At 36.2% G+C, this 12,789-nt stretch overlaps 1 pseudogene; it reads left to right on the plus strand.

The window, feature by feature from the left end:
• The first annotated feature begins 11,029 nt into the window (after positions 1-11,029).
• On the plus strand, positions 11,030-12,229 carry LOC129511331 (SWI/SNF-related matrix-associated actin-dependent regulator of chromatin subfamily E member 1-like; annotated as a pseudogene).
• Positions 12,230-12,789: the final 560 nt, after the last annotated feature.

Consider the following 12,789-nt stretch of genomic DNA (forward strand, 5'->3'; position numbering starts at 1 on the left):
AGGCTCAAACTCATGAACCTGAGATTATAACCTGAGTCAAAATCAAGCATCGGATGCTTCACTGACTGAGCCACCCAGTCGCCTCCATAAATTCATTTTTAAGTGATCCTTAAAGGGGTTTTTACTCCTCAGAATTCAGATGCAAAATATAGTTTACAAAGAGAACTGAGGCTTTCCTGTTTATCTCTTTGATATATTAAGGCCCCTATTTAAAATTTCTGATTTCCCTTTCAAGACTTCTTGATTCCATAGGTGACATAGAAAATGTCTTCTTTCCTCTTCAAGGGAGGGCTCGCCATAACCTATGGGTCAGGCCCTTACCCTACTGCAGACAGGCACTCCTGTCAGGATACAAGACAACTCGGCCCTCATGCAGTGGGAGTTACCTTTACTGTCTTCCTTCCACAGGGCAGCAAAGAGGGACAGGATTTTTACAGAGCAGGTTCTTAAAATGGGGGATCCTTGCAGAGCAAACTAAAACTAATCAGGCAAAACCTTTTTCTTCTAACAGATTCAAGTGGGAGGAATGTCCAATATTCATCCCTCTGGATCAAGAGTGAAATCTATGCTAAAATACGTTATTATAACTTGAGCCAAAAGAATAGCAAGTTGAATGCAAGTTAGTTTATTAGATAAGCCAGTTTGTAACAGAGCCCAACAGTGCAAGATGTGCTAGGAAAACCACCTAATGAATTGTGGACCAGGACACTCGACCCTTGCCTTGAAGAGGACTGCGGTAAAATATTTTGGCTAAATAAAGGACAGGATGAGTCAAGCACCATAACCATAAGGCAGAGGATCAATGGGGAAGGGTTTCCACAGGGTAGCTAAGGATACAGAGAAGGCAATGCAAAGCTCTAACTTGTAATCATTAATGATGTGAGTGATTGAAACTGTGAACAGACAGATGGCAAAAGCTGAGAGGGCAAGACAAAACTTAAGAGACCAAACTTTTGAACATTCCTGCCTAAAATATTCATACAGATCGAAGAGTTGCCATGCATGTGGAATTAAAAAAAAATAAAACAAGACAAAGCAAAAAGAGAATTCTAATAGAAAAGATATGTTAGGACAGAAAAAAGATAGAATCTCAAGCGTGGTTATTCTTTTTTTCTCAGTATCTGTTCAGAAAAGGGAAAAAAAGAAAATAATGAGAGAGGATGAAACAAGAGACTGCCCTCTATGGCTAAAAGTATTTATAGATAACCCTTTGGAGAGCACAGAGGTAGAGTGGCAGGGTTAGAAGGTGCAAGTCCTTTTACTATGATGACATTCAGGAGAAACTGAAGGCACTGCCACCTGGCTGGCACTTAAGTATCTATAGTGAACTTAGACATTCACCACTGAAAATGAGTAATGGGCCTGCATTAAAAAGATAACTCTGCTCTCTGTGTAATACATAAAAGGAGGTAATGGAATTAAATCCTTGCCCATCTTATCCAGATTGTGCTGGCCTCAGCTATTTGCCTGGCTTTAGGCAATGACTCAGAAATTAAATGCTGTACCCACAGAGTATTAGAATTAAAGCACACCTGAGAAGTCTCTAGGCTGAAGTTCCATCCTCAAATGTACGGAATTGGTTAGACACATAGCGTCTACAACTGTCCATCTTCACCATTGGTGTTATAAAATGTTTTCTCAGTCATTACAATAAAACCTCTAAAATTTTGAAGTAAACTAAAAGCTAGGCCATGATGGACTGTCTGTTCCAGCTTTGCTTCTACCTGGCTGTGTGTCTGATGAAGTCAGTGCATCTCTCTGAAGTCAGTCTTCTTCATTAAAGGAAGGCATTGGACTTCGTGTAACACATCTTCTTCCTTCTAAGACTGCACGGTTCTGTATGGGAGGCATGATTAATATTCCTCTTATATGTTTCTTTTTGCCTCCCTACCCCCTGGTTGTTAGGCAAGACCATTAGAGTTGTTCTTGCCAGTGAACTTGGAGTAGAGGTGATCTGGTTCACTTTCAGGAAGAAACATAAAAGTTCAGGGTGATAACACCATGAAGATCCCCCTTCACAGTGAACATGATGGTTGTACCTTCCACATGATACCTTCTCAGATGGTAGAAACTCTACTGGCCTCAGTCCCTCAATGACAAAATAGAATTAAGTTTACTACCAACTGAATGAACATGTTGTATGAGTGAGAAATGAATCTTTGGTGTCCTAAGTCATTGAGATGTTAAGGTTGTTATTATAGCTTAATCTAGCCTGTCCTGAGAATTAAATATTCTTAAATCATTTTTAAAATGATTTCTAAATGTAGGACATTGTCCCATTTTTCTATTTCTATGTTATGCAAGTTATGCAAAACAGTCACATTCTTTTTTTTTTTTTTTAGATTTTATTTATTAGAGAGAGAGAGCGTGCACATAAGAGCACAAGTCAGAGAGAGGGACAAAGGAAGAAGCAGACTCCCCACTGAGCAGGGAGCCTCACTGAGGCTCAATGTCAGGACCCTGAGATCATGACCTGAGCCAAAGACAGCTGCTTAACTAACTAAACCACCCAGGTGCCCTAAGGCTGTCACTTTCTTAATCATATCCACTGTTAGTTTGTAAAAGCAACTTATAAAAGAGATCACATGTGATTTAGAAGATGTTATTTAGCATTTTATAGGTAAATGGATTCATATAACTAGAAGAGATGTTTGAAAATGTTTGCTTAAATATCTCAAAAATATTTAATAATAAATACCTCATTTTATTTTAAAATAATAAAGACATAGAAAAGTAAGAGCTTATGGTCACTTAATAATCATCTCTGTGTGATTAGTATTGATTACAGCTAAATTTCTACATTTTCTAAGAACTAATAGGCATATTTCTGTGTTCTAGGAATATAGGTGTGTTTTTACATGCAGGATTCCAAGGCAACTTGAAATTTGTAAATGTTTTTGTCTATTCTGTGGTGGATATTTTAGTAGTTTTCCAAAACTTAAAATTTCACTATTTTATTTGGGAAAAAATAAAAGTGCAACAATTATTACATCGCCTCAAGGTTATGATGGTTGACTTAGAAAAAATCAATCAGGGATCCCTGGGTAGCTCAGCGGTTTAGCGCCTGCCTTTGGCCCAGGGCGTGATCCTAGAGTCCTAGGACTGAGTTCCAGGATCAAGTCTCACGTCAGGGTCCCTGCATGGAGACTGCTTCTCTCTCTGCTGGGTCTCTGCCTCTCTCTCTCTCTGTGTGTCTCATGAATAAATAAATAAAATCTTTTAAAAAATCAATCAGTGCTTTAGTTAGAAAAGTAAAAATGGTGAACCCCTTGAAATCACTTTGTAATCAAACAACTTTTTCAAGATGAAAATAAAAAGTGTAACGATCATCTTGCATCCAGGTCACTCAATTTAAAATCTGGGCATATTATGTGAATTTTTCTTGGTCATACAATAAATTAATGGCAGAATTATTTTTTTAAGATTATTTATTTATTTATTCAGGAGAGACACACACACAGAGAGAGAGAGAGAGGCAGAGACCCAGGCAAAGGGAGAAGCGGGTCTCATTCCTGGGTCTGAGCCCTGTGTTGGGTTCCCCGCTCATCTGGGAGTCTGCTTCTCCATCTCCCTCTGCCTCCCACCCCTCTACTCATGTTCTCTCCCTCTCTCTTTCAAAGAAATAAATCAAATCTTAAAAAAAAAAAAAAAAAAAAAAAACCTTTCCAGAAATATCCTGTGGCTGTAGCACAACTCCAAACTTCCCAGCCTAGAATTTGTCACTCTCCAGAATGATCACAAATATGTTTCTCAGTCACTTTCTTACTCTTCTCCTAAATCAAAGTCTATGTTCCTGCTGTCTCCTACATCTCTGTCTACTCATGTAGTTCCTAGTTCCTTCTGTTCTCACTTTGTCCACATCCTACATCATTCTACTTGATTTTCCATTATATTCTACCTCATATTCAAATCAGTAGTTCAGTCACTACCTGCTCAAAAATCCCTTCCCTGTCTTTTTTTCCTCATATGTAGCTGGAAGTAACTTAAGCCCAATGTTTTCTCATTTGAATTTCTCTGAACTTAGCTGCAGTGTCCATTTATGCTGCTTCTTTTGGTTCACAGTTCTTGGTATAATCTTTGCACATTCTGTTGTATCTAGTAACATATAATAAAATGAGAGCACAAAGTGTTATTGAAACTTTTCAAAAACTATCCTTAAATGTGTTGAAAATGGGAAAAAAAACATTTAAAATAATCTCAGATTTTAAAAAGTCTGTTCAGCAAATGATTGATTTGGGCATTGTGAGATTTTACAAAATGGGATTTCTTGATGAGCAAAGTATAATACAGAAATATTTTCCTCTAATTATCACTAGTCAGTGTATAGTAAAGGAAGATAATGGGTTATTATATTTTCTATCAAATTCTTATCTTTTTTAAGTAGCAGAATTATTGATTTAAATTTTTATTAAATAAAGCCATACATACAGGCATTTAAGCTGGAAATTAGATTCCTTACAGATCAAAGTCATACTTGGAAGTTTCACTTTTTCAACTACATCTCTGGTATTTTTAATAATTTTCTCTTTCTTTCAAAGTAGAATGATTTGACATTCTTTTTTGAATTTCAATTTGAGGAAGATTTTACAATTAATCAGGATGGCATCACTTTTTCCATTTTGTTCTAATGATTGCTATAGAAACCTGCCCATGAAACCCTCTAAAGAAATGAAAATATTTATGTTTACCTGCCCAGCTAGAAAAAAAAAAATCAGGTTAGGAGCAAAAGCAAAGATAGCAGAGAAACTGGTAGGGAAAACATAGTTTTTCCTTTCTGAAATGATGATTTTCAGGGAAAAAAAGAGTTTTTTTGAAAATGAATGCAGTTTTTAAGTGAGCACAGATAGTGGAATTAAATTTCTTAAAACTCACAAATCTTGTTATGTAGCTTCTTTCAAGAATAACAGAAATGAATACAAATCATTTTTAGCATTATAAACTAGCATAAATTTGGACAAAAAGAAACTATTTTGCTGTATTCCTTGATTAATTACTTGATTAGTTTTCTTTTGTTATGCACAAATAATTCATAATTTATTTATATATACCGATTTTCCTTGTGTAGTTTTTACAATAGTTCTTTGGCCATGCTAATTACCTAAAAAGAAGCAGTTGGCTTCCCAGCTTCAAGGAATCTCTGTGATGACAGACAGAGAAACTTGGTTACCACACTCTTGAGTCACACAAGCAATTTCTCCTTGATCTAATACTTTTAAATTTGGGGCAGACCCTTCAATACCTGAAATTCTGGAGATGAAACATTTAGGCAAAGAAAGGTTTATAGTCCTTGCGATTCCGTATCCACACATTCAATATCTCTCTCTCTATACCTCTTTTCATTGATGTAAAAGCACTGGCTTAATTTGCAGAGCTGAGGACATCATTAACTGCAGCTTCAGATAAAGCGTTTCAAAAAGAAAAAAGTTCTAAAGGAGGAAACTTATAACACTCTGAAAACTTGAAACTTTAACTTTTCCCATCATTATTCCAAAGTTCAAAATCAAAAGTGAACTTAGACTTAAAAAAATGTTTGTCTATTCATAGAACATGATTTCCCACAAGTTTCTCCTTAATTATTATTTTATAAGTTGCATCTTTTATTGGGCAGGATGCCATTAAAGAAGTCCTTGGAGAGCTTACTAGCACTGTCATCCTGATCCTGGTACAGCGTCCTTAATTTTAAATCTTACAAGCACATTTTACTTCAGACTTCATGTGTTCTCAACCTATATAAACTCATAATTGTATTTATGATGATGAATTCCATCATAAATGTAGGCACTTGTTTACATAATACCAGTGGCCACTCAATACTTTTTAATTGAGAATCAAAATCCCAATTCACATATTCAAATTCAAATCTACTTTTTTTTTTTCAGTACGTGGTGCTACTACCTTGTTCACATAGTCAATATTTCTTTCTTGTATAGGTACAAAGCTTTCCAATCTTGAGAATCTATCACACGTCCTTTATTATGAATCTAAAGTGAGTTTCTAAAATGCAACTTTGATTTTATCATTCTGTTGCTTAAAACTCTCTCACACTTATGTGTTGCTAGGGTAATGTCCAAACTCTTTATAAAGGCAGCCAGGTCCTTAGTGAGATGGTCCATTTGTAACTGCCTAGAGCACAATAACTGTCATCCAGTCACTGTTGTGTCTCAAGTGTCTAGTAAGGCATCCAGCAATTCTAAACATGCACTTACATTGGAGTGGCCATTTGTGGAGTGACTGTTGAGTGAGTCATGAAAGTACAATGATCTCTTCTGCTCCGTTTATTTTAAGATTTAGTTATTTACTAGGGGGAGAGAGGGAGAGAGAATCCCTAAGCAGACTCCCCGCTGGGAGCTCGCTCCCAGGACCCTGAAAGCATGACCTGAGCCAATACCAAGAGTGAGATGCTCAACTGACTGAGTCACCCAGGTGCCCCTAAATTATTTTTAATCATTAAAAAAAATCCTCTGGTCACTTAACTGTACCTGTCTCTTCAAAATAAATTACTTAAAAATAAATTTTTAGTTTTTCTATATACCACTAACCTTGTGGATTTACTGTAGTTCCCCTGTGTATTTTTACAGCATATATACACTGTGTTATTTTATTAATTCTATAGAAGTTTTTTTTTTTTTTAGATTTTATTTATTTATTCATGAGAGACAGAGAGGGAGAGAGAGAGAGAGAGAGAGAGAGAGAGAGACAGATAGGCAGAGACACAGGCTCCATGCAGGGAGCCTGACATGGGGCTTGATCCTGGATCTCCAGCAGTGCTAAACCGCTGAGCCACCCGGGCTGCCCTATAAAAGTTTTAACATGCATACTCACTAAAGTGTAAAGTTGATCAATATCTTTATCTTACTTCCAAACAATATAAATATACTAGAACAGCTTAATTTATATCTCTCTGCATCTAATATATACTCTTGTTGACTGATATTTTAGATTTATGTTGCCTTTTTTTCAGTTCCACAAATCTGATAATATATGTACGGTTTTAAGCAATTATTATTAGTTTAAATTTACCCACGTAGTCATGAAATTCTGTATGTGCCATCTCATCTCATCTCACATACTAATTTGGAGAATTTGTTGTTTATGTTCCTTAAGTATACCCATTAGCAATCTCTGTAGTAAAAGTTCTTTTGGTGTCAAAATCTATCTCAGTTATTATAATTCTGAAAATGTCTTCATTTTGGCCTTGTTCTTGGAAGATATCTGTAATGGACACACAATTTAAGATTGACAGTTATTTTTTCTCAGCTCATTTCAGATGTTAATCAACTATTTCCTGGATCTGTTGTTAAAAAGCCAAACATCAGTCTAATTGCCTTTTTTTTTTTTTTGAAGGGGATTGTCTTTTCCTTTCCTGCTGCTTTTAGGATTTTTTTGAATAAGCTGCAATTTTGGTACACTTTAAAGAAATATTAAACATAATTATTTTATGTTTTATGATCATTCCAATATCTAGTCTTTGTAGCTATTGTTTTCTGTTTTCTGTTGTTACTGCTGGCTCTCGTTCATTCTACCTTCTGTTCCTGTATATTTAATGATTTTTTAATTGTGGTTTCAAATTCCTTGGAATTTCATTTGTGTTAATTCTTTGATAACTAAGCTAAAGTTGGTTTCCTCCAAAATATGTTTGCAGTTGAATTTGCCGGTTACTTGAAGGCGGTAAATGTCAAAGAAAACATCTTTTTAACCTTAAGGATTATCAAATCAAATAATACACCACATTCAGGCAGTGGTTACTTAGAAATTCAGATTATGCATTCAAATTGCATGGAAGATTTTGTTTTTGTTTTTGTTGTTACTTTTTAATTTCCTTTCTACCCAGTGTGAAGATCAAAATGAGCAATTATCTTTCCTATATGTTTAGTTTATTTCTAGTTTACCTTGGGGGACCCCAGCTTTATATAGAATCTCTGTTTAGATTATGCACTCAGGTCTGTCATTGCCTTTTGCACCTTCATCAGCGTTAAATTCATTTTCACTAGAGTTTGAAAGAAACCCCAGGGCAAAACCTGACCTCAGTGTGAGCTTCTCTCTCTGACTTTCCACTTTTACTTTATTTGGAGGCCTCTGAATATTTATTTTTAAATTTCTCCTTAGCTCAGCAAAGCTTTTAATATATTTTAGCTAGCGTTATTAGTTGTTTTGGCAGGAGGTTTATTCAGGTTATCTCTTTAGTCATGCTTCAGGAAACAGAATTTTCTTCTTGATGCCTTCTTGCTGAAATATTTTACCTATCTTTATGAAACTCCCAATGGCAACAATTTCTTTAGAAAATGGACACTTTCTAATCTAGGATTCATTTGTTTTCTCTGTCTACTCTGGTAACAGTTGACCAAAATAAAATCCTTCCTAACTTTTTTACCCCTTGGGTTTCCACTACAGGACTCTCTCGTTACCTTCCATAATTCTGACTCACACTTCTCAGCTATTTTATTCAATCATCTTTTTCTGCGGACTACTTTATTTTTGTTGTTCTCGTGTGTGATGATTAATTTTTTGTGTCCACTTGCCTAAGCTGTAGTGCCCAGTTACTAGGTCAAATGCCAGTCTAGCTGTTGCTGTGCAGGTACTTTCTAGATGTGGTTAAGCATCATCCAGTCAGTTGATGTTTGCCTTAAGAGAAAAGACAGAGCTCTCCCACAGAAGAAATTCTAACTCCAGTTTGCCTTCAGATTTAGGACTGCATCAAATCTTGCTAGAATATCCAGCCTGAAGGTCGTCCCTACAAATGTGAAACTAGCTTGTCCCCACAATCACATTAATCAATTTCAAAAAATCACTTAAATTTTATATTTAATAAATTTAATTAAAATTAAGTTTTAATATAACTATATATGTATACACATATATGTGTGTGCATTTGTGTGTTATTTGTTTCTCTGGAGGATCCTAATATAGATTTTGGTACTTGGAAATAAGATTCTGCTCTAACAAATATCTAAAAATGTGGACATCTTTTTGGAATTGGCTAATGGATAGAAGCTGGAACAGTTTTGAGGAACTTAATTTTTAAAAAAGAAAAAAAAATTTAAAAAAATGAACTTAGGTTGTTGGTAAAAGCATGGAATTCAAGGGAGATTCTGGTGAGGGTTCGGGGGAAAAAAAGACAAGAGCTATAGAGAGAGCTTCTATTATCTTAGAAGATACGTATGTAATCATGAACCTGGAAATACAAGTGTTAAAGGAGCTTCTGATGAGCTTTAAGATGGAAATGAGGAAACTGTTATTAGAAACTGGAGATGAGATTTTTTAAGGATGCAGCTTGGTTTTTCTTTGGAGAAAGAATTGTTAAGCAATAAGAAACTAGCACTTGATTTGGAAGATTCTCTACCTATTCAGGTAGGACTCTCTGGAAACAGGACCCTTTGGTAAAGAAATTGTGTGTGACTCATGGGTCCAATCAACCATCTCAAGAATAGATAGGTATCGAGATGCTATTACCCTGGAAAGATCTGTGAAGGAGCTCTTGTGTAGTGGCTTGAACCATGCTTATTATGCATTTCTACCTTTATTTCTCTTCAAAATGTATCTAAATAAAACATCCCCTATACCTATGATTTTCCTGTATAATTCATCTTGATTAAAAACTGATTTGTTCATTGCCTCAATTTCAGACTAAAGTTTCCCTCTGCATCACTGTCATATTTAGTTTACCCCAAAGCAAATTTCAATAATTCTACCTTAATACTTCTGCCATCCTTAGTTCAGAGTCTCTACATACCATGTTATAATATCTTAAATTGGGAAACAGCACCTTATAGCATTACTTAGATTATCTTCGAATCCTAGATGTCAGGGGGATTAAACCTCCTTCCAGGGAGGGACTTCCCTGGAAGTCCCATTTATAAATAAATGACTTTATTTATGAACATTTTTTCAGAAAATTCAAGTCTAATAATGTCAATATTCTAATTAACAATTAAAATTAAAAAGTTAGAAAAAAATCCTTAGAAAGCTTCCCATCTCATAAGAAATTATTTAAACTCTTTATATTAGCAAATGCATTTATTTTCACAGCTCTCACACCTGCCTATTCCTTCCTCTAGCCTCTCTCTATTCTACTTGCAACTTATGCACAAGTAACACTGAATTATTTTTATTTTCCTAAAAACACTAAATATATATATATATATATATATATTTTTTTTAACGTGTGTTCTCTGCTCACTGTGTCTTTCTGCCAGTTTAGCTGCCTGGCATACTCTTTTAAAGTCAAAGACAAGGATCTTATCTTCTGGAAGTAGTTCCTGAATTTTTATACTTATTCATTTTCTCTACTCTTTGAAAACAATGACCAGTATCCATAAGAACATATATTATAATGTGCTATATTAGTATGTTTACATATATTTATCTTTGGCAATAATGTGGATTTCTTGAATGTAAGAATTGTGTTCTTTTCATTTTGATCAGAAGGTATGGACTTTGTTTGTTGTCATTCAGAGTCAATAATTCCTCATTACATGAATGAATGATCATAATGATTGTATACAAACTAGATAATTTAAGTTAGGTCACATCAAATGAAAAGTCTTATGGAAGACATGGATTGAACCTAAATGCTGGACGAACTATAGTTTACCTTTAGGTATCCATAACCTTAAGACATTTTTGGAGGACTTAAATTAAAATTTAAATCATAATCTTTTAAGTGACAATAATTAGGTACTAATTAAGTCATATATATAAATATAATTATATATTAGCTATGATTTAAACCATTTAGTCCTCTGTGATACTGATAAAATAACCAGGGATTTCTCAATTATTTATTATGTTTATGTTTTCCAGAAAAAAAAAAAAACATAGTCATATCTAATCAAGTCATTGTTAGGGCTTGCTGACCCACAAGTCATTTACTTTTACATGATGACTGTCCCGATCTCTGGTTGGAGTCATATGTTTCGATTTTAAAATTTAAATAATTTAAATAGAGAAACGAGGCCAGAGATGCAGGTGCTTTTTCTGCCCGCGGTGTCTCAGATTCATTCTTAAGAAACTGAGAACTTAATTTTCCAAAATGTCAAAAAGACCATCTTATGCCCCACCTTCCACCCCAGCTCCTGCAACACAAATGCCCAGCACATCAGGGTTTGTAGGGTACAATCCATACAGTCATCTGGCCTACCACAGCTGCAAGCTGGATGGGAACCCGGGCACCAACAGCCAGGTCATGGCATCCTCTGGTATTACATTCCAAAACCCGCCAAAGCCACCAGATAGGCCACTGATGCCCTACATGAGGCGCAGCAGAAAGGTCTGGGAACAAGCAAAAGCTTCCAACCCTGACCTAAGGCTGTGGGAGATTGGCAAGATTATTGATGGCTGTGGCAAGATCTCACTGATGAAGAAAAACAAGAATATTTAAACAAATACCAAGCAGAAAAGATAGAGTACAATGAATCTATGAAGGCCTATCCTAATTCCCCCCACATACCTTGTTTCCATAAATGCAAAAAGTCGTGCAGAAGCTGCTTTAGAGGAAGAAAGTCGACAGAGACAGTCTTGCATGGAGAAAGGAGAACCTTACATGAGCATTCGGCCTGCTGAAGATCCAGATGATCATGGTGATGGCTCTTCAATGAAGCATACAGCCACCGCCTGCTTCCAGAGAAGCCACCGCCTCATCAATGAAATGCTCAGTGAGAGGGTGGTGGTGTCCCAACAGCTATAATGCAGGCCCTCAAACGGTAGGTCCTTAATGGTTCATCAAGCGAAGACTAGAAGCTGAACTTCTCCAGATAGAGGAGCGACCCCAGGAGGAGAAGAGGAAGTTCCTAGAAAGCACAGATTCCTTTAACAATGAACTGAAGAGGCTGTGCGCCTTGAAAGGGGAGGTGGATATGGAAAAGATTGCCGCTGAAATGGCACAGGCTTCAGAACAGGCTCGCAGAAGGCAAGAGGAGAGGGAGCAAGAAGCTGCAGAGCAAGCTGAAGTCAGAGCAGCATGGTTCCTGAGGAAGAGCCAGCTCCTAGGGAGCAGAAAGACGACAAGAGCATCCCTTTGGAGACCGAGGCGACACACCTTGAAGAAGCAACGGAAAGCCAACAGAATGGTGTACACGGTGAAGAAGGCATGTCTACTCCTGAGGACGAGGAGAGCAGGTGGCAGGGGGTGGACAAGGAAGGGACAGTGATAGTAACACTGGCTCTGAGCAACAGTACAGCATGGGAGGAGCCACCAACAGGCCCCACACCAGACGATGAGAAGAAAGAATGAAAGTTGCCTTGTTTATGTGTTCTGAATACTTTTTTAAATGAAAAAAAATTTTTGAGTTTAAAAAATAAATAAATAGATGATAGATATATAGATAGATAGATAGATAACTTAAATGATCATAATTTCCAACTTTTTAGTGAAGGAACTCCTCCCTATAATCTTAAAGTATAGCAACGTTCACAATCTCTGCTCGGTTATCGAATTGTTGCCTACCTTGAAAATTCATATCAGTTCTGCTTCCCTGGTTTATAAAATGAGAATACAGTGCTTACGTAAACTACCTCCCAGTAATGTTGTAAAGTGTAATGAGATAAAACATGCCCTTGAAACACTGAAACTGTGAAAAAACACTTTAAAATATTTTAAGCATTGTTATAAGACTATTGTTTTTTTTTAGCTTCAATTTTTTTTTTTTTTTTTTTTTTTTTTTTTTTTTTTTTTTTTTTTACTTATGAGAGACAGAGAGAGGGAGAGAGAGAGAGAGAGGCAGAGACCCAGGTAGAGGCAGAAGCAGGCTCAACGCAGGGAGCCCGACGTGGGACTCGATCCTGAGTCTCCGG

This window comes from Nyctereutes procyonoides, unplaced genomic scaffold, assembly GCF_905146905.1.
Source record: "Nyctereutes procyonoides isolate TBG_1078 unplaced genomic scaffold, NYPRO_anot_genome, whole genome shotgun sequence".
Lineage (NCBI taxonomy): Eukaryota > Metazoa > Chordata > Mammalia > Carnivora > Canidae > Nyctereutes > Nyctereutes procyonoides.